The sequence below is a fragment of the Choloepus didactylus genome, chromosome 3 (assembly GCF_015220235.1).
Source record: "Choloepus didactylus isolate mChoDid1 chromosome 3, mChoDid1.pri, whole genome shotgun sequence".
Classification (NCBI taxonomy): Eukaryota; Metazoa; Chordata; class Mammalia; order Pilosa; family Megalonychidae; genus Choloepus; species Choloepus didactylus.
In genome coordinates, this window is record NC_051309.1 from 197,503,805 (window position 1) to 197,529,885 (window position 26,081).

At 37.6% G+C, this 26,081-nt stretch overlaps 1 protein-coding gene and 1 pseudogene across 1 annotated transcript in view; both read left to right on the plus strand.

Moving 5' to 3' along the window:
• Window positions 1-3,053: 3,053 nt before the first annotated feature.
• Window positions 3,054-26,081, plus strand: part of TENM3 (teneurin transmembrane protein 3) — a 763,383-nt gene continuing 740,355 nt past the window's right edge. Inside the window, exon 1 of the mRNA XM_037831054.1 lies at window positions 3,054-3,068. The gene's annotated coding sequence lies outside the window, so the exon portion shown is untranslated. The remainder of the gene's footprint in view (window positions 3,069-26,081) is intronic.
• LOC119530607 lies at window positions 18,153-18,795 on the plus strand (annotated as a pseudogene).

Below are 26,081 nucleotides of genomic sequence, written 5' to 3' on the forward strand. Positions count from 1 at the left end.
AGCTGAAAGGAAGAAACATGGTCCCTTCTCCCTCCCGCCTTCTAATCCTCACCTGTTCTACCAGCAAATTAACTCCTCTGCTCTGAGTTTTCAGAATTGGAGTTGAGTGTCTTTTCTATTGTGTATTCCTTGATATCAAGGTACAAAGGAGCAAGGACAATCTTAGACACATTAGAAAAGTTTTAAAGATTTATAATGGTTTTGTGGGAACTGGGCCACAAAAGTAATTTATGAAACATCCTCGTAGTTTCCTTACGATCATGTTAAGATTTAAATATTAAGTAGTGATTGTTATGTAATACCTTTATAATTTAAAAGTTTTCTTAACATGATGAGAATGGCTAGAATGGAGAAGGTGATATAATTTACCTGCCCCCACCGCCTTCTTTTTTCCAGGTGTGAAATTCACACTGCAGTAAGGGGATTGAGCAGAGGCCTCCCGAGGCGACTCGAGATCCCTCCGCAAAGTTGTGCAGGTGGTGCCTCCGAAGCCGGGCAGGGGCCGCCGCCGGGGCCGGATTTTTTTATTGCGCTGATTTCCCAATGCATTGCGGTGCGCTTGGTCACTTAGCAACTTCGAGAACTCACACTGTTGGTCTGGGCACACTAATTTGAGCTCAGGGATTCTCCTCGGCAACTCTATCCTAAACTTTGCAGAAACGCTATCATTTAGGTGACTACTTTCCTAGGAGGCGTTATTCTTCTTTCCTGAGTGCTTGATTTGTTTCTTGTTCTACACTTAGTTCCGAATGCAAATGTATTTCCTTCTGAGCCAAATCAGGTTAAGTGTGCAGGTCGGTGGCATTCTCCCTCTGAAACTGAGAGTGGGCAGTGGAATGAGAAGGCTCCGAGCTTACCGGTCCTTCTGGCACACTTCCGAGAGCGCGCGCCCCAACCCAGCCGCCGCCCAGTCAGGGAACCGAGAGTGCCTGAAGGTTGGAGAGGCCGACCAACCAGAGAGCAGCTCCGCGAAGTTTGCGGGTTTCGTGTTCCCTCCATCCGGAACTGCGGGAACTTTATTTTAGAAAACCCTCTGGGCAGGCTTTGTTTACCATGAGGGGGCTGGCGCGCCGGGAGTGAGAGTTTCAGTGGGAATGTAGGTGAGTAGAAAGTGGCAATCTTGCGGAAAGCAGTAAACTTTATTTTTTCCTTCCACAGCAAAGTAGAGGCAGGGGTGGTGTTCGGAAGCTAATTTGAGGGAAGACGGGAGCGAGAGGAAGAGAGGGAGAGAGAATGAATGAATGGGGGGGGGGGTGGTGCAGCCTTTAGAGGATTCCGGAATCCGTCCCCCAGCCAGTACGCGCTCGTTGGAAGCACTCTAACCTGGGCGCAGACACTTGTTCCACGGCAGTGCCGGGCTGAGGCTTGTAAGGGAGTCAGGAGAATTTAATGCGCAACCCCGCCCCCCTTCAGAAGGTTATTTGCTCTTTTGAGTCTCCTATGAGAGGATACACTGGGAAGGCAAGGCTCAGGTCATTTTCAGAGCCTCTGTAAAGGACGGGCCGCCTACCGGGGGTGGAAATCCTTAATTACACCCTCTGCCTTGGAATCCATCTTCCCGGCAGTGTCTTGCACTCCCACCTCCTCGGGTGACTCAGCTGACCTGAAATGCCCACCCTATGGAAGATCAAGAAAAGTAGTTTTCTGAAAAGGTTAGAGGTTTGATTACACAGAGAAGTGTTTACACTTAAGTCCAGAGCAATTAAGCGCCCCTTCCCCCAGCTTTTCCTCTCGTCGGCCACCCGGATAAGAAAAGGGCAGACCCCCACGCATGTACCCCCACACTTTGTAGGTGCGTGTGTATTTCAAATTGCGCTGTAAGTTCATTAGTGTTTGCAATCAGCGGCAGCCAAACCCCTCATGAGTCGAAAGCCATTCATCAGCGTGAAGTGTTATTCATGGATGCCCCCTAAATCACGGCAAGAGTAGTAGATGCACTGATTGGTCACAGAAATGGGAGCCTCGGTGCTTTTCCTTACCCGACGCGGCCGGGAGGAGGGAAGGTAGGAGGGGCGGCCAACGTGGTTCAGTCCGGCTAATCCCATTTGACAGAAAAGGGCAGTAAACGGGGGAATAGCTATCTTCTTCTTCTCTTTTTTTTTTTTTTTTGAATAAAAGAAGAAGAAGAAATAAAGTACCTGTCATCTTGACAAGTGGAGGAACGGAGGAGTCAAGGATTATAAACGATCACAGCCGGGTCCAGCTCGCCCTGTGATTGGGCTCTCCCGCGATCAGCACTGGGAGAAGCGCATGGTAGGCTGCTCTCCTCTCTCACACACACACACTCACACACACACACGTGTACACGCCTCATCTCGGGCACACTCGGGCCGGCGCATTCCCCGGTCACACAGTTAAGGTCCTGGATGCTGCTCCCTGGCACAACGCCCTGCTCGCCTCCTCACCTTGCCCTCCTCTTCCTCCACCTTCACCGCCTCCAACCTCCCGCGCCCCAGCCGAGAACCAAAAACTCCGGCCCGGCCCCCTCAGCCAAGGAGGAGGCTGGAAGGGGCCGGCGGGAAGAGAGAGGGGGAGAGCGCGGGGGAGAAAAAGAAAGTGAACTCATTGGCGCTCCGCGCGCGCTTCCCTCCCCTCGCCGGTCCCTCGCCCGCCGCGGCCCGGAGGTGGGCAGGAAAGGAAGTTGTAACACTTGCTGTTCTCTCCCCCTCCCCACCCCCCGTCCATCTCCCACACTCCGCTCCCTCCGCGGGGACCCCTCCCGGGCGCCCAGCTCCTTTGAATTTGGCGAAGTGCTGAGTGTGCCGCTGCTCGGGTGGACGCGGCGGCGGCTGCGGCCGGGTAGCGAGCGGGCGGCGCGGGCGAGCAGAGCGCGGTAAGTGCGGCGCCGCCGGCGCGCCCTCCTTCCTTTCTGGGGTCCTAGTGCCCCGGCCGCGGCGCCGGGGGCGGGCTGGCGGCGAGAAGGAGCTGGGACGGCGCGTTGCTCGGAGCTGCTCTGAGAGGCGGCTGCAAGTTGGCCAGCCCTGTTGGCGGAGGAGCATCATCCTGCGTTCCTGGCCTCAGTGTCCCCGCCCCTCCCGCCGGTCTGACACCTCTGGTTGCCTGCGCAGGTGGGGACTTCACCGTTGCTTCCCGCCCGGGGAGCTGGGCACCGCGCCCCGGTTCCGGGAAGCTCCAGACGCCCGGGTTCCCCGAGGAAGGCAGCACCGAGGCCGGCCGTTCAGTGGGGGCAGGGAGTCCAGCCTTTCTCGTTCTTGTCCGGTGATCCCCAGTTTTGTGGCGGGATCCCGCATTCCCTGAGACGGTGTCTGTCAGGATCCTGTGGGGCTTCCAGCGAGCGGGAAGCCCTGGGATGTCACCACTTCCCAGGGAAGTAAAGAGGAGGCTTCTCCAACTGCCAAAGAGCCAAGTTGGGAAGGAGTGCAGGAAGCAGAGCGAGGGGCTGCGAGTGGTGTGGGAGTGGTGGATTACGACTGAAACTTGATATGGAAACTCTGGATGGGGCTGGAAACAAACAAAAATACCCAGAACTGAGCATTTTAAAAAAATTTACATATTTTTGAGCCTGCAACTTCATCTAAGTTCGTATCGTATTTTACAACCGATTAGAAGGGGCTTGGAAAATTTTAGGTTGAAGCGGGTTATGTCTGATCTTTGCTGAACACCTTTTTTAAGCAGTTTAGGTTTCATTCTTGCTGCCTCACCGTTAAGGTAGTTTTATAAGGGTAACCTGCTAATTCTTACTGTACAAGTAATTCTACGTGTAATACAGCAAATGCATTTGTTTTCTGAGGTCACCATAATTTAAAGCAAGAGAAAAGTTTCCAGGTACTTTTATGTAGGTTCAATGGAAGTGAAAGGGTGAGAGCTGGTCCTGGGACTTTTTATAGGGCCTCAGACATCTGGATACTCGAGAACAGGACTGCCTCTTCATAGCACTCTATTTCTTATCTTCTGATAATGTATTTGTCAAACATTTGTAGGCTCTGGCAGAATCCACTGGGTGGTCTTTTCACTAGAAATAGAAGTATGTTCAGGCAATACCTTTCCCTTCTGTTGTCAAAAGAAAAAAAAAAGGCAGGACTGGCATTTTGGAAAGCTTGGAAGAGCACGTCAAAAGATGATATTGTGACTGAACAGAACTTGGTGATTTGATTCCCTAAGTGAATTTGCTTAGAATATCATGTATTTCCACTCTAACTGCATACCTGAGGTATTTTTAGCCCTTCTAGTATATTAGGAGCAGAGTTTAGAATTAAGAGTAATTGTATAATTACAGTTCATTGTAGACTTCACTATTTCAGTTAAAACGCGAGGTCTTCTAAATACACCAAAAACCTTGCTTTGTGCATCCTTTCATACACTTTTAATTATCCAAAACTTCTAGCTTGTTTTTCTTACTATTTGAGATTCTTGTATGACCCTTTAAAGTTTCAATTTGTGATTTAAAATGCAGAGCAAATATTTAATTCTTGCTCTAAGAGTCAGGTTAGTTCAGTCATAAGACTTGCTAAATCCCACTTTAAAATGTCATGGCATTCACAAATTATTCCTAAATTCTTCAGAGATAGGAGTAATCATGAATTTAGTTTTTCTATTGTGTATTTCAGGATTATGTGTATTCCTGTTGCATTTTCCTTAACAATCGTGCCTTTTTCTTACATGATTTTGAATATTCCTCTTGTGCAAAGGTACTGTTTTTTTTCTGCTAGTAAATATATTTTATTTTATATAACTTTAAAAAGAATATATATTATTAGAAAAAGTAATTCCTTTAGGAAAGAGAAATGTATTTTTACATATAGCATACAACTTTTTTATGGAAAATGTATTTATATGCTGATATCTACGTCAGGGCTTATATATTTGGAAAACTATGAGCATCCCAAGCCAATAGCATCAATGTCAGCAACCCATGGACAGAGAATATCGACCCAAATGAGGATTATTTGATTATTTGAAATAAACCAGGTAGATTTATAGCAGAATTATGACTAGTCATTTTCTAAATTGAATCATTTTGTATGGCTGTGTTTATTTTCTAGAAAGAAATGTTTTAGGTAAATTAAAGAGGCTTTTCTGACTGTGATCTGGTAGGCATGTCATCAGTCTTTTGGTTATTAAAGGAAACTTGCTTTATTAGGGTGAAGACAAAGAAAGATAAGGATGCTTATCTAGGAATAGAAGAAGGCTCCTAAAGAGAGTGAAAAGTTTTAAATTTATTTGGAAAGAAAAACTAGCTAAACAATAATCTGGTTAGCAAGTTCAAGCTACTCTTTCTTAGTTTAGCTTCTGAAAGCCAAGAGTAATTATTCTCTCTGTAAAGAATCAGGCAAATCAGAAACTGGGCAAAAGTGGATAGCTATCATACTGAATAGAATGGCCTATCAAAAATACTAGATAAACTTTGAGCTTAATGTACAAAAATGATGTCTTTGCAGTAGCTGTGAAAATAGGTTTGAAATACTGAAGATTATCACAATGATACTGGAAATTAAGTCCAGAAGCCATGATCAAGGTCTGACATAAAAGTGCCATGAAGCTAGCTTTATTAGTTTATTAATGCTGATCATTTTAATAACATATGAACCCCCTTTTATTGAACTTTATTTTGCCCTTTAAAAATTTTATTTCTCAGGGGTAGAGGAATGTCATTAGGTATTTTACTTATGTGAATCACTGTATTCAGCAGCATTAGTGAATTGACTGCCCTTTTCTCCAAGATGTGCTGTAGAAACCTGTTAAGTACGTTCAATTATACTTTGCTTATCTACCCAATGTTTTATTTGATAGTCAAATGTCCATTTTGACTTTGAGGGTACTTTCTTTACTTAGGGTGATAAAGTGAGCAAAGAATAATTGGCTACCAAACTTTGACACTGATTCACAACCAATTACATAGTCCTTTGAATTTTAAAGTCAGTGTTCATATTTGTTTTATAAAGTGGAATGATAGTCCAGAGAAGAATTTAACACATGTATTTAGAAAAAAGAAGTGTACTGAAAAGATAGTGCTATCAGTGCAATGTTATTTAAAAGTTTCAACAACCAAGTTTAAAAAATTATTTTATGTGGGCTCTTTTTAAAACATATTTAAAACCTGATTTTGGGAATATCAACTATTTTAAGAGTCCTGATGGAAATTTTGTGCTAAAAAAAATAAAAAACAAAACGCTTCTTTGTTTCAAAACTGATCGTTGTGTTTTATAAAAGCTGATTTATTTCATATTTTTTATAACAAGCATTACCATTATGAAACTCTCCTTCTAATTGAGATTAATATTTCTAAGCAAAGAAGTGGTTTGGAGGGCTGCATTCATTTTGAATGCTGTTATAATCAATTTTATATACAGCATTCCACAGTGAATCAGTTTGCAGCCAAACGTGCCTTATTATATAGAATTAACTTGGTGATTGATAGTAATACTTCTCTATCTTGAGAAGTCATTTGTTTTCAAACAAGTGTGATGGCTTGTCTGAGTTTCAAAATATTGCTTCTCATAATTAAAACTTATTTTGGGGGACCTAATTTGAACTTTGTAAGAATTGAATAAACCATGAGGAAACAATTCATTAAAACATTTTCACTAAAATAGCTTCTTCCCCAAAATACAATAATGCCTCGAGGTGTATTTTTGCTCATCAAAGGATTTTATGGTCTTTTGAATTATAAATGGTAATCGTTATCCATCTAGGTTATTTCTTTTTTGCGTCTATCAACATTATATTTGAGTTTTTCAGGGATTTTTTAGAATTATAAATGTGCATCTTGTGCATGTGTTATAACTTTATTTCACAACGTGGTTACTAATCCTGATGATGAAAGGTAATGCATGTGGAGGTAATTCCTTATCCTCTTTGGAAACATGGAAAGATGGTGAATATTATCATCCCTACTGTGATATTTGCATTTGTTACTTATTTATATCTGGTCTGCCTCAGTTTTATCAGCTTTTTATTTTTTTCGGAAAGGCCAGGTTAAGATTTTCTTGGGCTTTGTTCCATATTGCATTGCTTACTGTGATACATACTTTTAGTCTTGATAAAGCGCAATATTAAAAGCACAGAGTATAAGATTAATATAGATAATAATTCTAATATTTGTAAAGTATATAGGATTTTTAAAGAAAGATGTTATTCTTAAATACTGCATGTATAGTTCCCACAATGGCATTTTTTTTTTTTTTTTTTTTTTTTTTTTGCTTTCAGGGAAAAAAAGACTTGATAGAAACTAAGTTTCTTGTTGTATTTCTATTTTGTTCTCTGTAATGATAGACTGTATACACTGGATTGGTTGTTTCTGGTTGAAAACACTCATTTGTAAGTGTTGAGACACTGGTAAAGGTCTATTTTAAAAGCATTATTTTAGCCAACCTTTAGAATATCAACTATCAAGACACAGGACTTGCTCTAAGATATGTAAATGTTTCATTTATCCAGACAATAGGATTCATTCTTTCAAAAGATTTTTGATAAATCATTCCGTAGTTTTGATTTAATAACTCAGGTGATTGGTTAATTAGAACAGCTGCATAGAGTTCTCTTAAAAGATTGTGAGCTACTTAAAATTGTTTTTTCTAAATTAAATATGGCGCTGTGCAGATTGTTATTATAGAACATACTTATAAGTCATATGCATAGATGATTGAAACCATACAGTATAATAATAAGAAGAAGACAAAGACATTACTGTCCTTTTGATACTTTCTTGGACTCGTAAAAGAGCTAGGGATGGGGTAGCACTGATTGTTCACACTGATTGTTCAAACAAGTGGGTGATAATTGTCAGACTTAAGAGTTCCACAACTTCATTGAGGTAACAGATAATTCTGATATGCTTAGGAGCGCGTGTACAGTAAAATGTAACAACGCATCACCAAACTATGGTTACATTTCTTTTTTTGTAAATTTAGGAGTTAATGATAGTTTATGAAGCTGTGACATTTTAAAAATAATTTTCCAAAATTTATAGTTCTCTGGTTTACAAAGGAGCATGCAAAAAGAGATAATCCCTTTTGAAAATGAAGTGTTTTGGGAAACCATAGTGCATATATTCACACTTGCATTTTCACACTTTACATTTAATTATGTAAAAGTCATTGCAAGATGTTCTTTGATGATAAAGTATTTTCAAGTATTGTGGAATACTTTTTACTTCACTTACCATAGCTATAGTTGGTAAGGGATGGGGAGGATTTACATTGGTTTAACTTGGGGTGGGATCATATTATTATTTAATAACAATCAACTATTTTATAACTGAGTCTATCACTTCTTTGCCTCAAAACTAAAAGGTGAGAGGGAGAGAGAGACAGAGATTGTGAATATGAATCTCTTTTATAAAGACTGATAGTCCTTTGAGAGTTTTCTGTGTGTAGCAGTGTGTTTGACTGGAAAAGCAGTCTATAAAGGGCAGATTTTATCATGTAAGTTAATTGGGTAAGTACAGAAGAAAATTAACTTTGAGATTTTTTTCACTCTTAAATATATGTATTTTAGATCCCTGTGTAAGAATAAGAACATTGTTTTAATTTTTATTAATCCAAGAAATTCCAAATATTGTATACAGTTCTTTATATTGTTGAAGAAAAGAAAATGTATAAACAGCTTTATTTTGTAGCTATGCTTTCTTTGCATATGGGACTGAACACCCAGGTATAATTTTCTATATAGAGACTTTAAAAAAAAAACCTCCAAATGGTTTTTAAAGCCCATTTAGGAAATAACTTATAAAGGTCACTAATTTTTGAGGATACATCTCTTAATCAATATAATTTAGTGATCTGTTATTTCTTCAATTATTAGTTACATTAGCCAGAATTCTTGTGATTTTTCCTCTTCAGATTGCCACAGCTAGAAAGAAATAACAGCTTCGTAATAATGACTGCCTTCCTTCAGTCAGATTCTGAAGCACCTCTGAACAGTAGGGTGCTGTGAATTTGTGGTCCCCTCTTTCCCCAAAAGAAAGAAGTTGTTACTCTTTTATTACCATGGATTATTTCATCTTCAATTAAGCTCAACTAATATTTTATTAGAATTGTTGACCCTCTATGAGCGTGAGGAGGTGTCTTTTTGATAACAGGGGCATTTCCAAAGAAGAGGTCCTTCCTCAAGAGCAACTCCAGAATCTCTGTTATGTTCAGCATTTGGCTTCTGTACTTGGGAATGGTCTCTCAGGAGAGCTAATATACTTGGACAACCCACTGGAAGGTAGGTTATGCAGAGAGTGAAAAGACAAAATGGAATTATTTTGATTTAATTTATGAGGAGAAATGCATGAAGTTTGTTAAGTGGGTTTGCATGAAGTACATGCAGATATTAATTTGGGGATGTTTATTTTGGTAATAATAAAAGTGAACCTACTGAAAAGTATACCTGTTGTTTATTCTTAGCCTACTAAATGCTCTTTTAAAGTGTAACATCTATGCTAACACTTATATGATAGAATTTGGAATTTGTAAACATGTAGGTGGGAAAAAATTGGCAAGGGTCTGGTTCTTTTAAATAGCTCTTAAAAAAAAACTGGCAGAGGGTTTGTCATTTTAAATAATTATGAAAACCAGGAGAAGACAGCTGTAAATTTTCTTTCAGAATTTATAATAACTTCCATCTAAAGAAAGCTGTCAGTCCTGTAGTTCTTGCAAAAGAACAAATCTGTAACTTTTTTCTCCTAACAGAAAAGATCATATATCTTTTAGATAATTGAGTCTTGCTGTATCTTCAAGGAATAAAAGTTGTAGTATGATCAATCATATTTTGTCTCTTGACATCACAAAAATAAGGCATGCTTCTTACAAAGATGTTGAGGAATTTTATGACAGCATCAATAATAATTGGAGAATAAATTGACTTAATTAAAATAACTGAAATATTAATCCTCATCATCATAAATACCTTTCAAGAAACATTCCAAAAGAATTAAAAAAGCTTCTGAAAATAATCATACCTTCTATGAAAAATACACTATGTTTGTTGCCTTATAAACTGTCAGTGAATTTGGGTTCAGAAAGGGGTGAAGGTTGCAGGCAACTTCTACTGGGATGTATATTTCAAATTAAAACAGAGCAGATGTTTTCCACCTACAATATCTTTATAACTTTATATTTCTATTTTAAGTTAAGTTAAAGTTGTTTTTTTCCTCTTGAAGGCAGTAGCAAAATTAACATTTAAAATAAATTGTAATTAAAACAAAAATTAAAGATGTACTTGTCAAACCAGAAATTAATCCTCATTTTTAAAGCAATTTTTATACTTCCTTATAATTTTCTCTTGACAAATACAAATCAAATACCTGACCATGTTTCTTGTGATTAAAAATTTTAAGGAATGTAGAATGTCTCCTTGATGGTTACTTTTGTCCTAGAATATACACACTTTGAATGAGAAGACTCTGGAATTGCAAAATTTTTGTGAACAATATTGGTGTATGAAGTTGATTTGCCAATAAGTTCTTTTTCTTAAATTTTTACTAATTTTAAAAAGTACAGGTGTGATGAGAACTTTGAATCAATACTTTACTAAAGATAATTTTATGTTTTTTTTAATGATAAACTTTTTAATGTTTTCTATCCTGCGTTATCATCGGGATATACTTTTGTATATTGTTTATTCAGTGAGGAAATAGTTTATCTACTCTGTCCATATTTTAATTTATCTGATTTTAGATAGTAGGGTATATGTATAGTGTTGTGGCTTCAAAGGAAAATAAACAATGCGAAGATGTAATTTTAAAAATTAAATTCATTTAAAAATTCTTTATGTGAGGATTTGAAAGAGTACATTTCAGTTAAAAATGCTGTCTCAAACATCAAAGACCTCATTTTGTATATTTTCAAATTCAAATATTGTTTTACTAAAGATATTTATAAACCAATCTTCATAATTTAAATTGTTTTCACTTACAGCTTTTATCTTTTATGCATTTCAGTTACTCAGGAAACTTAATATTTCTCTTTATATGGATAAATTGCTCCATAGTACATAATTCAGTAATGAAAAAATATTAGTAATCAAAACACACGCTAATTCAAATCTGTGTTTTAAAAGAAACCTAAAAGAAGTAAGATGATCAGATTAATTTGGGTTCTAAAAATCATAAAAATACCTTAATTGACTGAATATGACATTTTTACTTAATTTAGACACTTGGAGAATGTCATTAATAAATAGAAATTCGATATCAATAAGATACCATAAAATTATTTATTAAAAAAAGAAATATTAATGGTGTATTTATATTATATAATAATATAGTTATGCTGCATGACTAAATTTATAAAATAAACATTTAAGTTTTAAGGTATGTCAATTCTTGATATTCTAGATTAAACTAATTTCATTAAAACATATATTGTTGCATTTTACTTTAGTATGATGTCAGCAAGTTGGGTCAATCCTCAGTCAGTATACCCAGGAAGAAGTCTAATCTCTTTTTCTTCAAGTTTTATATAAAATCTATACCTTCAAATAAAATAGTTGAACTCTGCTATGCAGGTGTTTGATATCTTGTGACAAATGAGAGATCTGAAGGAGAGGACCGAGTGCCTGTTCTATGAAATGCCATCAGTTAATTTTCCTTACAGCATCTGATAGAAGTAGTTTTAAAAAAACTGTGTTGTGCTTCAGATGGGAATTTTAACATATTAAGTTTGGTGAATTTTGTATTTTGCTTTCTGCAAAGGGCAATGTGAATTACTTAAAACAAATCATTAATGTATCACATATTCCATTTAAATGTGATGTAAGGTATATAGAGTGGTTGTATAATTACCACTCGAGCTTTGAAAAGGGTATAATTCACTTTGATAATTTTAAATGTTGAAGAAAGCAAAGTGTAAATAATTCTCAGTTTTGGAAAATGCCATTAATGTAACCCTTCTAAGGATCATTTTATTTTACTTTTTACTTTATTTTTATCTTTTTAAAGAAATCATACCTTCTAGGGTATTTTTAATCATTTAATTTTAATTCTGGAACATAACCATTTGAGTTAGGAATACATATAAATTGTTAATGCACATTATGCATTTTTTATCCCCCAAAGGAAAGTATCTCAAAGCTTTCTGGGTGAGGTTCTGGTTCTTTTAGGATTAAGAATCATTGGTATAAATGGCTAATTTTGGTGGAAGAGTGTTACATAGTTTTTAGGTCCTCGTTATTACTTTTAAAAGAATATCCCATTGGGAATAGGAAGCTTTGTGGATAAGCTGCCACTCTTTGATGAAGGATTATACAGTCTCCCCGAAATCTGTGATCCCAGGATCCATTACACAATAGTTTTATCAAGTAGCACTAGAGCAGTTTGACCATCATTTCATTTCCTTTAAAAAGTTAATTGGTTCCTTTCCCAAATATAATATTTATGTAGAATTTTAGTCTAAATAAATATTTAGGCATTAATAGATTCGATTCCTAAAATCTAGAGCTTAGTATTTTTATGCAAGAGAATGAAGGCAGAAAAGTTTTGGAGGATGTTTTTACATTTATACCAGATTACCGGTGAATGGATTATTGTGGGGGTACTCAGTCATCTAAGCGGTTTGCCTTCTCAATAAACTCTGCAGGGTAGGTGGCCTAATTGAAGTTTTTTGTAAGCTTTTCCCTTGTTAGTAATATTAAAAGTAATTGAGAAACAAAATAATGATATTTAAAAGTGAAGTCATCACATACATGAGGGTTAATTAATTTTCCCTAAACAGGTATGTAAAATAGCATCTTATAGCATGCATAAATCATGGGTGAAAAGTGAGAGAATGTTTTGTTATATGATTATTTTCCCATTTTAGAAAGAACAATTTCTTGTAGGGCATGAATTTATAAAAGTATATCATGTTCAGAGGAGGCCTTTATTAGGCTGAAGAAACATGAAAAAAATTAAACTGTCAAACTTTGCACAATTAATTGTACTAATATTATTTATATCAGTTTTAATTTAGTCAACATCAATCAAATAGAAAATAGTTCATCCTATTAAAATGGAAAAATATCAAATTTTGGTTAATTGAGACATTGAATTGTAAAACACAAGTGATGCCACATTAAAAAGCATAATTTATTATGGACAATTAATTTACCTTAATAAATGGGCTCTTATTTCTGAGGCTACTAGCTTCTGAAATTTAAAAGGAGTAGCAAAGTTCATTTTTTATTTTGTAAATAACGCAATTTTCATGCATAAAAATATAAAAATTGCAAAATGAGGAAATACAATACATTTTTTATAGTTTAAATAATAATAGAGATTTTTCTGTATTTATTAATTGAAGCATACGGTCAACTTCAAAAGATAGGTCTTTGCGATTTTAGTATTCTTGTTCTGAATTATCATCCTCTAAGATTATATTTTTCTTGATTTATATCTATTTGTTGTAAAAGGAATATGAATCTAAAAACATGTTTCTATTCTTAAATATTAAATTCAAAATATTTTTAGTAAGAAAACTTTTAAAGATTATTTTTTAATGATCACTTTAATATGACAATTAATTATTTAAGCCCTTATAAGGGGCTCTAGACTTTATAACTGAGCTAAATGTGATGTTAAAATATAAAAAGTACTAGCTAGAATCGAGCTAAAAATTGCCAAATTTCAATAACTGTTTAGAATGAGAAGAATTAAAATAAGACCTTCAAACATTTTGTGTAAATATTATTGTCCAATTTCCAAGTTATTACCATTAAAATACCAAGTTTGAAGGATTTCCTAAATAATTGTCTGACTGAGAAACATTATTCATCATTTACTGTTTTTAGTTCTTAAAATGCATGTGTTTTGATTTAGTCTGTAAAAGTAATACAGATTAAGGATTTTGAAGAGCAGCTTTCCTTCTATCTTTCATCAGCTCTGTAGCTGAACCCTTACAATCCTTTTCTTCATTATTCTAAGCCACTATCAGATTCTAATCTTTGCTGTCTCCACAGCTGTTTGAGGATTTTTTTTTCTTTTTTTCTGCAAATGTAATTATAAGTACATGTGTTTTGTGCAACTCACTTCCTATAAATGTTGATAAAGGAAGGTTTATCAAAGCAGGGCTGTCCTGTGTATGCATCCATGGACCAATCTATTACTTTTTAAAGTCATTATGCCAGTGGTTATTAGGAAGAATCACAAATGTCAAAACACAAGTTTCGTTTAACTAATATTAAACAGTGAAATCACTGAAAATTTAATAATTTCTACAGAACAAGTACATTTTTATGGCAGTAGATACCACTGAATCAAGTGGTTACCACCCTGCTATTGGTCATTTTTCTAAAGTGATGACCATCATTTAAACTCTACACATTTACCATCGTTTTCTTCACTTTTTAAAAATCCATTAAAATATGATATTGTAGAGAAAGAAATTATCAAACCTTGTATTTAATTTGATGGGCCAAGTTAGAGAATGACTAGTGTTAATGAGCAGTTAACAGATATACAATGATTTAACCCTGTGGAAATTATAGAGAGTGTTTTTTGAAGAAAATTCAACATATGTACTTGCATTAACGTGATTAATATTAAAGAACAAAATCAGAAACGCTAACCATATATTAAACCTTAGGAACTTGTACATTTGTCAACCTTTAAGGATAGCCTTTTTTCTCTTTTATTTTTAATATTTTTCTTTTATAATATCAGATATTTTTCCATCTCTGCATACAGGAGGACTGGATATCTCCAGGAAAAGGTAAAGATACTTTCTAACACTGGAAAAGTGTAGAAAAATACTGAGTGTCGTGTTCACTATTTTTAGTTGTCAAATAAGATGCTTATAAACACAATTATGTTTGCGTCCTTATTTAAGAGTCCCGAGAATATCTATTATCTGTTGCAAATTCTTTGGCGTACAATAGTGCAGAGTGGTGGGAAAAATTAAGTTTATTTTGGAGAAGATAGACCTATACATGGTATATTATTTTTTTGGTACTTTGCATGTGAGCATATTGGTTGTGGAAAAAAAGCATTCAAAATGTAAGACCCATAGTGTGAAACATTAGTTTCAGGGAAACTTTTGAGAATTTTTCAGGGGAGAAAATGTACTAATTGCCAGTCAAAACTTGAAATTATCCTTTTATATTTAATGTATTAAAAACTAAATAACAAATGACTGCTCTTGAACCTATGAGAATTACAAAGCCATATAAATATGGAAAAGTTCTGCTCTGATTTGATCTTTGTGAGCTTGTGCCTGTGTACGTGCTCACTCTTTATTGACACAGGAGTTTCTTCCTTTCCCAATTCATTTAAATCAAACCAAAGATGTTTTTCCAGTCCTCTGTGTCCAAGTCACAGATTAGGAGAAGTAAGACAAGGTCTCAAACCCCAAGGAAGTTTTCATTTCTAGTTGAGGCCCAATATAAAAAGATAACTGATAGTAATTAAGTATACTAAGAATGTCAAGAGAAGTAAGGGAAGAATTGCTACTTTGGTCACATTGTACTGTAAGAGCCCCTGGATCTCCCAGATGCCACAGAGCAGAGGGGAGGACAAAAACTAAGGCTTCTAGTTCCTCCTTTCCTGCTGCATATAGACATTAGCAGTGATTTGAAACATCTTTGGGGCTTTGGAAAGGGCAAATGAGAAGGTGCCCAGAGGCCCACAAATGTTTAAAAGGATAGTGAAACTGAACACGGGGCTTAAACTCCCCCACCCCACCCACCCATAGCCATAGACGCCCAACAAAATGGGACGTTAGAAGCCAGTGACCTGGAAAGTATGAAGGCTGATCGTTAGCTTCGTGCCCTGTGGAATAACTTGGAAAGGTGACTTCTTTGTTGCACACTTGCCCACAAAAGCCCTGTAAAGGCAGAAGCCCTTCCACCCCTGTCCCCAGAACAGCCCCAGCTTCTGTTCTAGCACAGTGCCTGACCCTGAAGAGTCAATCAGTAATTCATTGATGAAGGGATGAAATCTTCCCTCCCTCTAGAGTGGTCCTCACTAGAGAATAGCATTTTTTCCACAAAAGTTCTGTAGCCTCTAGACACAGGTCAGCACCTAGAACCACTGAAGTTCTAAAGGACTATGATTCTGCTACTTTAGGATATCCTATGATTCATAAATAGACAGTACTACAAAGAGTTGTCAGCACTTAGAGGAAAATAAAATATATGGCTCTAGACTGTAGATCTCTGGGAAGAATGCAGGCATTTGATGAGGCAAGTGAAGCAGAATGAGCCAGAGAGAGCAAGGATAGCGAGCCCAAATTCACAAACGGGTACTGTTAATGCCAGCAGGTAGCAGAGAAGGATGAAATGGCCCAGGTTTTTTCTATTAAATTTTCACTTCTATGAAGATATGTGTTCCTCGTATTTCTTAAAACATTTAGTTCTCTGTCTTTCATTTTCCAACTTTGTGAAAGGGACTGGGTACAGATAAACTTCTTTACTGTTAGAAAAGCAACCAAGCAGTTTGAAGGTAAATGATGTTGACATAACCTCAGAGTTATGAGGAGTGATAGGGACTGTGGGCACAGGCTTCATCCGAAAGAAGACACTGCATCACACCTCTAGTCTAGTTGTTGCCATGTGGAATGAAACCTAATGTTGCCAGATTGTCAGATTTTTCAAGAAGTGCCAAAATATGAATTATGTGAAGTCTCTAGATTTTCAAATGTTGGCATATAGATACTATATCTGTATTATGTATAATATATACATATTTTAAAACAACACACAAAAACACACAGATAAAACTCATCTGCAGGCTGAGTCTGGCAGTTGGGCCACCAGTTTGCAACCTGTGATACAGAAGCGGGAATGTACATTAAGTATTTGGGAGACTGAGAATGAGCAGTAGGACTAGAGCAGAGGACATCTTCATGCAGAAATCTGTGATGAATCTGCAGCGAGAGAGCTTGGGTCCAGATTGTGGATTATCTTAAATGTCATCCTCTTCCACCCATTTTGGAGAAGATGTTTTCAGTTTGCAGTACACTTTTTCCTGCTTTAAAACAGAAACCCAGGCTGCCGGCAAGCCTTCTGTAAGCATTATTTGTGTAGTGATATTTAGAGCCTACATCCAGCTACTTCAGTTCCTTCTCTCTTGACACCCATCATATACCTATAATTTGGGGAACTTCCAACAGTAAATTACAATCAAAATATTTTTTGCTAGCATTTGAATGTTTCCTGTACCCAAATACTAAATTCTGTAAGAAAGGAAAATCCAAAGTTAGACATGACTTATTAGGTTAGGACATACCCATTATTAATGAATAAAAAGGGCACTAAAATTCACTGGTTTTCATTATTTTGTGGAGAGGGAGTTGGGATCTGGAACTAGAGAAGTCTGCTCAAATCCCGTTTCTTTCATTTGCTTGCTGTATGGCTTTGAGTAAAGCCACTTCTCTGAGCCTAGTTTCCTCCTTGGAACAGTGGGGTTGGTGACGATGAGCAGGCTGCATTGTTGCTGCCAGGTGCCCAGACAGCCACCAGCCCTCAGAAGACAACATAGTGGAGGTTTCATGCATCAGAGTCGTCAGCAGTACTCCTGGTAAATGCCGTGCTCAACAGTATGTTTTTACGTGGATTTTGAGTTGTTTGGAGACCAGAATTCAAGTCCCAACTCTGCCATTTAATCTACATCCAGAAAATTGAGAACAACCATTCATGGGTTGTTGTGAAGATGAGCTGATTAAAGCATGGAGAAGGCTGAATATAGTGTCAGGTATTAGTGAGTGATAAATAATGTGTGAGCATGTATATGTGCATATTAGGATAGTAACACACACTCATCCAGTGGTCAGACTGCCAGCAACTTTAGCTCTGTATTTTAGGTAAGAATAACTAAAAAGTAGTCACAAAGTTTCTGTTCTTTACTTGTCTCTCACCCAGAATCTTACTTTTAATTAATGAGTAATTCTTAACATTGATCTCTGATTTTGTGAGTTGCAGCAGATAAGAAGCAGGAATTGGAGATAAGTTGTTCAAATTTGGTCTCCTGGAAGCCAGAGAAGTGACAGCATGCAATGTCTTATGTGGGGAGAAGGGTACGTAATAGCACTGATTAGAGTAGTGAACACTCAGAGTGATGGTCCAGAATTGCCTTAAAGAAGAAAAGAGGCTAGTGTGTATGGTACTTTTTACAAATATTTATATGAAATAAAAGATTTTCAGCATTTCATGGGGTATAAAATTTATCTTTAAAATTTACTTGAAATAGGAGCCCCAAGGAGGTATGTGGGCCAGGAGGCTGTGGTCCCAGAGCCGGAATGCCCAAAGGGCCATCTGTGAAGAAATGTCATCATTTGGTCTCCCCCTTTGTGGAACCACAGGTGGTCAAGATGGGGCAGCAGCAGGAAGCTAAGACCTGCTGACCTGAAGCCCCCATGGCTACAGGATACCCAGGTTGGTCCTGTACTTTGGTGGTGGTGGCTTCCTTGCATTTTATAATTGTCAGATGTCTTGGAGCTGTTACTCTGTGATCAAACCCACCTTTGAAATCTTGTTTGAAAAGTTCCATTGAGGACAGGCTTTGCAAGCTGTGGGCCAGGCTCAGACTGTCTGCTATACATTACTGGACCAAATACTTCTCAGGTTTAGGGAATGTCAGTAAGAATGAAGCCTTCTACAGAGCTGGAATCCACCTGCTTTCTCTTGGTTCACTCTTCAGTCCTTCACGTCTTCAGTTGCTATTGGGTCTTGGGGTGGAGTTCAGTACAGACTAGCTTCAGGGAAAGTTCCAGGGTGAACAACAGCACACTCAGATCTACCAGAAAGCAGTGTTCTGCCAAGCTCCAGGTCATGAACGAGGCCTCTGAGCCTCCGCTTGCATTCCAGAGGCTCACCTGGTGGTGCCCACAGTGCCAGCCCAGGTTGCCACCTCAGGAGCCCTTGCATCTTCAGCTCTTCTAAGGTACTTGGGACCCTTCCTCATGGAAACTAGACTTTTGGAGAAGTGTGATGCATGAGGATCTAGAAAGGAGGGTGTGGGCAGGGATTGGACCTGGAAACAGGGATGAAAAGGGAAGGTGAGTGAGGGGGATATCAGTGTTGTTGATATTCATCTCTCTAGAATTATGTCTAGGGCAGTTTTTTCATAGGGTTAGCTTTTTTTCTTTTTCTTTTTCTTTTTCTTTTTTAGTTTGGTTAATTCTTCCTATCTAATTCTACCATGCTGAATGATGTGAAAACAACAATGGTCAAATGAAAAATCACTTGGAACTGCACTAGGGCAAGGAAAATGAAAGCATATGTAAAATATCTGTGCTCCCAATATTGCTTTGCTAGTTTTTTGTTTTGTTTGGTTTTGTATTTTGTTATGTTTTGAAACTTTGGTTTTAAGGCTCTACATTTTGGGAAACAGGAAAATGGAATTTTCTTCCTTCTTTCTCCTAGAGGGATCCTGGGATGAGGATAGAATAGCATAAGAGTAGTGCTCTTTATCGGCCATCTACCTGGATCCTTTCCCATTTGATGGAGAAACCAAGATAATAGAGAGAAGGGTTGAGAAAAGGGAGGCCAAGGAGCTGGCTGCCTTCCTTGGTGTACCTGTGTGCTTTAGAAAAAAGTTACTTATTTACTCTTGTAGGTGATGTTATTTGTTAATGTTGAACAATTCTGGAATCAGGAACTGTGGAGAGCTCTTCTGTCACATTCCACTAGGAATAGCTACATGAAACGAGGACAGTGACATGAAATTACAGGTCTTCATTATTAAAATTTTTTTTTTTTTTTTTACTTAGAAGACACATCTCTTAATGATGTCAGATAACTGGGATATTTTATGGGGAAAAAGTCTTACAAGGTCAGCATTTTAACTACAGTTTATTTTTTTTAAATGAATGAAAATAACTTGTTGTTTTTTCTATGGTACAGTTGAAATGACCGAAGAATGTGCTATTTAAATCATAATATTTAGAGATTTTGGAAATTTTTTTCTGGAAATTTTGTACCCAGATTTATAATATGTATCTGAAATATGTTGATATGTTGAGTAGGGATAATTGCAAAACAAACTTGAATATAGTAAAAACTCTTTCTATCGCATTAACAGAATGACAGCATTTGCATATATCTTGTTTGTTTTTTTAAAAACCGTATCATGCAAAACATATCCACTAACACATTAATTAGCTCAATGGATTCCTTAATGTTTTGCTGAAAAGCAAATTTTAAACATTTGTGTGTGAAATGTTAGTAGGCTCCAAAGGAAGGGAGTCTCTTGTGTTCTTTTTCAGTTCTTATGTCTTCATTAAGTTATCATTTATTAAGCATCCGTTTTGAGTCCAATATTGGTTTTGGCTCTGTGAGAAAGGAGTGCAAAAATAAAAGAAGATGCTGTATATGTAAGATGCTCTAACGAAAAATGCCATGATTCCAGAGCAGAACTAACGATCTGCTCTGGAATCAAAACTGAAGCTGTGTAACACAAACTGCTTACTCCATAGGAACTCAAGGATGAGAAATGCATGGGTAGGGTGGGATTACTTTGACTATCACCTCAACCTCATCATTTCCTGGACAGTCCATTTTCCCCGGCCTGGGAGGCACAGCTGCCCCTTCTCCTGGATTTGCATCATCATTCTCTTTGGTCTCCCATGCTAGAAATCTCAGAGCCATCTTCAAGACAGCCTCATTCCTCACCACTCATGTCTAATCAGTCATCAGGTCTTGCTGATTCTCCGTTGCTGAGCTTCTGGTACCTGCCCCTCCCTTTCATCTGCACCGCCAGTTTCCTCTTTTGGGCCCTCATCATCCTTCATCTTGATTACTGCAGAAGTCTCCTAACTGGCTTCTTGCCACCAGTCTCTCATATCTACAAGCCATTTTTCCAGATAGCCCCCAGAGAGTATTCTATTCTCCCTAATATCGTGGTCTGATTCTGTCACTCTCCTTATGCATTCACAGTGGCTCCCTTTGTCTATAGAATGAAGCCCAAACTCTTTAGCATGGTAGTCGGGATGTATTCTTCATGGTCTGGCCGGGTCCCTTCTGACCCCACTTCCCAGTGCATCTTCTGTGCACAGTGTCTTCCCACAGGTGTGTTTGGTTACTGTTGAAAGCCCCCAAGCACAGGACAAGTCTTCCCACTTCTTTGCCAGGTTAAACTTCTGCAAAATTGTTCCTGATTATCTAAGTAGAATTTGTTGTTCATCTTCTCTCTCTTTCTGCTCCCATACTATGGTGTTTGTAGTTCTATTTAGCATTTACCCCATTCTGCACTGCATTTTAGCTCGTTAGAATTAAAAGCTTCTAAGAGTATAAAAGAACTTTGAGATCACACAGGTGAAGCCCCTTATTTTAATATGGGTCCAGACAGAAGTTCAGATAAATACGTATGTACACCTTATGGCTACTTTTCAGTCGTCATTGCATTTGATCTCAGCAACATTCTCCATGAAGTGCTTGCTTCCCTTTGCTCTATGGCACAGTTCTCTCTTGCCTTTCTGCATTGCAGTGACTCCCTCTGTACTTCATTAGGCCTGTACACTTCTATGGGCCTGCAAATACTGGAACTCCTCAGAAACTAGCTCTAGGTCCTCCTTACCTTCTCACTGTATTCTGCCTCCCCCACACCCATCATCCCAGGTGATCTCACAGATTCTTCAACGTTCACTTATAGGCAGACAGCTCATAAATTTATAATCCACTTAAAACTTTGGCTCCAGACCTTTATACCCAGGGTGATCTTATAATGTATCATCCAAACAGGGACACTTTTGAGGGCTAAAGTGGTTACTAAATGATGAGATGCCAGGGCAGCTGGCCTATCTGGGAGTGTCCTGAGCCACAGGTACCATAGTCAACCCAGATATATTGCACCATTTGACATCTGCTCTTGGGTGTATCAAAAGCTCCCAAAACTAACATGTGATCTAAACTTACGAACTTTCCCTGCAAACCTCATCCTCTCCAGTGGACCGGAACTCAATGAAATACACCTCCATCCATTAAGTTATCAAGCCAGAAACCATGAATGCCTCCGTGGCCCATTCCCTTTGCCTCACCCCCCTGTATCCATTTCATCACAATGTCTAGTTTATTTTACTTCTAAATATCTCTTAAAATTATATACTTCTTTTTGTCTCCAACCGCTGCCACTCTAGTCCAAGCTCCCAAGGCATCTTGAGTGGATTCCCACAGTAGTTTCCTGTTTATGAGCGTCATCTGGACTCTCTTCCAACTCATTCTCCACTCTACAGCCAGAGGGATCTTTTAGGAATGCAAAGAGGATTCTGTTATTCCTTTTCTTTTCCACTTGATTGTAAAGCCCACAAAGCTGGGGACCTTTTTGGTTTTGCTTCCCCTTTGTTTTACCAGTAGTATGATGGAAGACCTAGTACTTAGTTGTTGATAAATACTTACTGGTCAAATGGGCAAATGAATGATTTTAAAGTCTGACTTCAGATTATGAGTTCTAGATTCTCTGTATTCTTTTTTTCCCCTAAAGATATTAAACTTCTTGAAGGTGGAGGCTGTGTCATTCTATTATTTCCTATTCAATTCCTTTTCATCTTGGAAAGTGGACATTCCCATTTATCATTTGTTTTTGCAGTACTTTTCAATTCTGGCCACAGTCTAGAATCCATAGGGAGCCCCCACAGCCCCAGTATCAGAATTGCACCCCTGACTCATTAATTCAGAATCTCCAAGTGGAAGGCCTGATCATAATCAGTAACTTTAAAAAGCCTCCCAAGTGTTTCTTAGGCTCCAACAGCATTGAGAAACCACTGGTCTAAATCTAATCAAGCTTCGTGTCCCAATGGAAACACCATCTTCTCAACAGAACCTTCCCTAACCTTCTCCAGCTATTGCAGCCCTCATGAGTCCTCCGTTTTTCTTAGGACTTGGTGGCATGTAGTGGAACTATTATACAGACCGTTTTTACTTTAGTTTTTTAAATTTTTTTAATTTTTTAATGCTTTTTTTTTATTGTGAACTTCAACATTCATAACAGTGACAACTTTCAAAGTACTATTTAATAAGTAGTTAGAGAGCAAATTTCAAAGAATGTCATGGGTCACAGTTCCATGAGTGTTGACAGCATGGGGAAAGGGGCTGCATCTGATTGTTGTTCTTAAAGAGGCTGTTGCCTTGGTGTGTTTGGACTTGTCTGGCATGGGAACACTCTGGTGGATTTAAGTTTCTGAGAGATAAAACTTAGCAAGTGAGTATTTTATAGTTATATTCTTTACTTCAGAGTTCCCTTTCTATTTTGTTAGATCCATTAGGACTGTGATTATGTATTACATTTAGGAAGGTGCTGAGGACTGAGAAGTTAGTTCATCATTTCCCTTTAATTGACTGATGTCCACTTGTCACTTTGCAAAGACTTAGGGTTGATGAGTGAGATCAGTCCTTAAAAATCTTGTCTTTGATTTGTGGCTGCCTTGAAGGTTTAGAATCCCAGCAAAATTACTGTACATATTCTCTTATTCCTGACCTGCTAGTGAGCTGACTTGAGGTATGTAGTCAACTGAGGACCAGGTACACATGGTTTGTCTTCAGCTAGAAAGAGCAGGCTAAGCAGATGCATTCTTATACTACTTAGAAGACCAACTTTCCATCAGGATCCCTGAGACTTTTAGGAAGTATTCATACAGCTGCTTTTGAACCTTTAACTTTTTGGTCTATTACATCATGCAGCAATATTGATTGAATAGAACCTAAAATGCACATGGAGTGACTGCTGTTCCACTCTTTTTTGGGGGAGGGGTGGGAGTGGATGAGGGTACACAGAGGCAGATGTAAAAGCAGTTTCTTAAATGTATGCATACGTTATATTGACCAGGTTACTCCAGTGCCCCATTGGTAAAGACCAAATTTAGTGGGTTGTTTTGTAAGGGAATTCTCCCACAGGCATAGTAAAATGAAATAGCAGGTTTTAAAACAGTTTCTTCAGGCATGATTGCAATTCTCCACAGGAAACTAAAAAGGCAGATAACTTCACAGCATCTTTCTCTAAAGTCACTCTTAAGGGTTTCAGCACTGGAGCTGTAATTGAAGAATTGGGGAGCACAGCATCACCAGGTGTGTGCAGGCTTTCCCTCATGATGCTTCTGCAGATGGAGAGAGTCATGGCCACTCAGGACAGAGCAGTCTTGGAATTTCCTTTTTCTGGCCTCATTGACTGGAGCAGATTTTGCCATCATTTTACAACTGCAGGAGAATCTTTGTGGCAATTCACCCTAAAACATTCACCAAGAATGCCCATAGTATGGAAGTAATATTTTGAGTTGTTTTATGATAGACTTTGAAATTTCTTTCTAACCAAATTCCTGATATTTTAAAAGAAAACAATCTAGATGTTTATCCTTGTGTGATTATTATAGTTGTTAAACTATAGTTTATTTAGTAGTTAGAACATCATGCAGATAAAAAGCAAGCTATGCTTAGAACTTAAGTTACATTTGTTTTGTGAATAACATTCTGCATTGGATTAAAAAAATGGGATTGTTGAAGTGAGCTTTCCATGAGATTGAAATGATCAAATCTGGATTTTGGTTTGCTCTAAGGTGAGCTGTGGATCCTTAGAAGGTAGGTATTCTTCAAGTTCAGTATTTATGTAAAATCACTAAAGTAACATCTTATTATGTAATCTTTGCTGGTGCTCAAACAAGTGACTACAATGGCTGGCATTCTCACTGTTCTCACATTTATAAAAATAAAATCAGAACACACGAGAGGATACAGAAGGACATCTGGTAGTACAAAATGAAGACATTTATCAAAAAGAATTCCCTTTTTCCTTTTAAAAGCCACAAAAAATTTGTTTCATCCAATTAGGCTTAAAAGTATAAATTTCACGTAATTAGTAGAAATATTTTTCTCTTGTATTAAATAATAATTTAACTTAATTTCTTTGTTAAATACCTTGTCTCAAAAATTGATTGTGTTAATTCATAATCTAAGTGTATAATTAGATTCAGTAGGTATACCACAACAGAATTTGGTAAAGAATGGCAGTGACACATTGAGGAAGAAGATTTCCTCTCTACCAAAGAAATTACTTATACCTGAGCTACATTTTTAGATAATACAGAATATCAGTCATTACATTAAATTTAGTTATTTTAATGATCCTTAACACAAAGGAGAACTTTGAATTTCATTCAAATAGTCTATATTAATTAAAGTTTAAAAATGTCTGGAAAAAAAGGATGTGTGTGTATGTGTGGGTATACAGATGTATATAATAAACATAATATAATATAATATAATATAATATAATGTATACCTTTTGTATTGATGAATATCTTCTGCAAAGATCTGTATATTTGACTCCATTAATCAATGATTCTTGAAAAATGAGATTAATTCATAAATCAAGTGATTTTTGAAGCCTACAGTCTGGCTAGTCAGGTTGGTTAATTCTGTTCTCTTAGATTAACTGAGTACAAAATTTGGAGTGTAGCATTTCAGAAGACCCTGCTGATTTTACCATCAGGTTTAAACATGTACTGTAAAGATACTTTTAAACTGTAATAGGAGAGGCGGGGCAAGATGGCAGACTGGTGAGCTGTAAGTTTTAGTTACTCCTCCAGGAAAGTAGGTAAAAAGCCAGGAACTGCGTGGACTGGACACCACAGAGCAATCTGTCTTTGGGCATACTTCATACAACATTCATGAAAATGTCGAACTGCTGAGATAAGCGAAATCTGTAAGTTTTTGCGGCCAGGGGACCCGCGCCCCTCCCTGCCAGGCTCAGTCCCGTGGGAAGAGGGGCTGTCAGCTCTGGGAAGGAGAAGGGAGAACTGCAGTGGTATCCCTTCTCAGAAACTCATTCTACTGATCCATACTCCAACCATAGATAAACTGAGACCAGACACCAGAGAATCTGAGAGCTGCCAGCCCAGCAGAGAGGAGACAGGCATAGAAAAAAAAAAAAAAAAATAACACGAAAAACTCCAAAATAAAAGCAGAGGATTTTTGGAGTTCTGGTGAACACAGAAAGGGGAAGGGTGGAGCTCAGGCCTTGAGGCGCATATGCAAATCCCGAAGAAAAGCTGATCTCTCTGCCCTGTGGACCTTTCCTTAATGGCCCTGGTTGCTTTGTCTATTAGCATTTCAGTAACCCATTAGATCTCTGAGGAGGGCCCTTTTTTTTTTTTTTTTTTTTAAATCCTTTTTTCTTTTTCTAAAACAATTACTCTAAGAAGCCCAATACAGAAAGCTTCAAAGAATTGCAATTTGGGCAC